We start from the raw sequence: 1,341 nt of genomic DNA on the forward strand, positions 1-1,341 counted from the left end.
CACACACACACACACACACACACACACACACACACACACACACACACACTAACACACACACACACACACACATTCTACCTGTTGATTGACGGTTGAGAGGCGGGACCAAAGAGCCAGAGCTCAACCCCCGCAAACACAACTAGGTGAATACTAGGTGAGTACACACACACACACACACACACACACACACACACACACACACACACACACACACACACACACACACACCATTAAAAGCTCATAACAAGGTCTTTGATAGTTTCACAACAAAGTTTGCTTCCTAAACTTGAGAATCAAGCAGGGTAACAGGAAAAGCACGAAATTGGATAAGAGAGTACCACTCTGACAAGAAACAGAGTTCCGGGAAGATGAAAGATCTCATATTGAAAGGAGGTCACAAGTGGAGTATCATAAGGTTAAAACTATAAATGATTCTCGAATAAATTTACAAGGTTGATAAAGAGAATATCTTCAGAATAACGGCAGAATATAACCAGAAGACATGGATGAAAACTTGCGGAGAAGCCAGAGGGATATTGGCAAAACTTTTTAAGCATAAGAGGGAGAATTGGAAGCTAAAACCAGCAAACTGTTTCAGTAGTAGACATGGCAAAAAACTGAGTTTCAAGTCACTTCATTAGACAACCCTGGTGGTAAGGCATGGATCACAAGATAGTGCTCAACTCTACGAGCATCCAGGTGAATACATTAAGAAAAAAAGAGAGTACATATCTATAAGAGATGATAGATCAGATGATAGGGGCTAGCCTCATTAAACCTTGCAGGATTAATGGTGATTTTATTACTAATGTCATAAGGGGGTCAGGGTCCCTTTAGTGTCACCCTTCCCACTCCACCCCCCCTCAGTCCCAATGACTTTCCTTCACGAAGGCTGTGGATATAAAATGATCAGCCTCAAGTCCATAGACTTTAGCATTAGTTGAAATAATATTTTACCATTCAAGTATCACACACACCCGTCACCAAGAAAGGTAATGAGAATCTTGTTCTTCTCAAAGCTGTCACTCTTGAAACAATTGCCTCCTCCATCAAAAATTTAAGATCTCACGAGTTGAATTGGATCTACGTATCCCCATCTCTGCTGTCAAAACAATATTGTACCAAACACTCAGGTCTGATAGGAAAGAAATTACTGAGTTCCAACGACCTGAAAGCACCAGTATAAAAAGCTAGGATTTGTTTAGCTCTGAAATCTATATTTATTGGCAGCACAAAACGTCCACCAGACTGTGCGACACAGTGGTTGCCAGGATCACGTTGGGTTACCGTTACCTCTGGCAGGTGGCTACAGGTGATGGTTCTCCCAATCCTGAGCACTCC

Source organism: Procambarus clarkii, chromosome 16 (genome assembly GCF_040958095.1).
Source record: "Procambarus clarkii isolate CNS0578487 chromosome 16, FALCON_Pclarkii_2.0, whole genome shotgun sequence".
Classification (NCBI taxonomy): domain Eukaryota; kingdom Metazoa; phylum Arthropoda; class Malacostraca; order Decapoda; family Cambaridae; genus Procambarus; species Procambarus clarkii.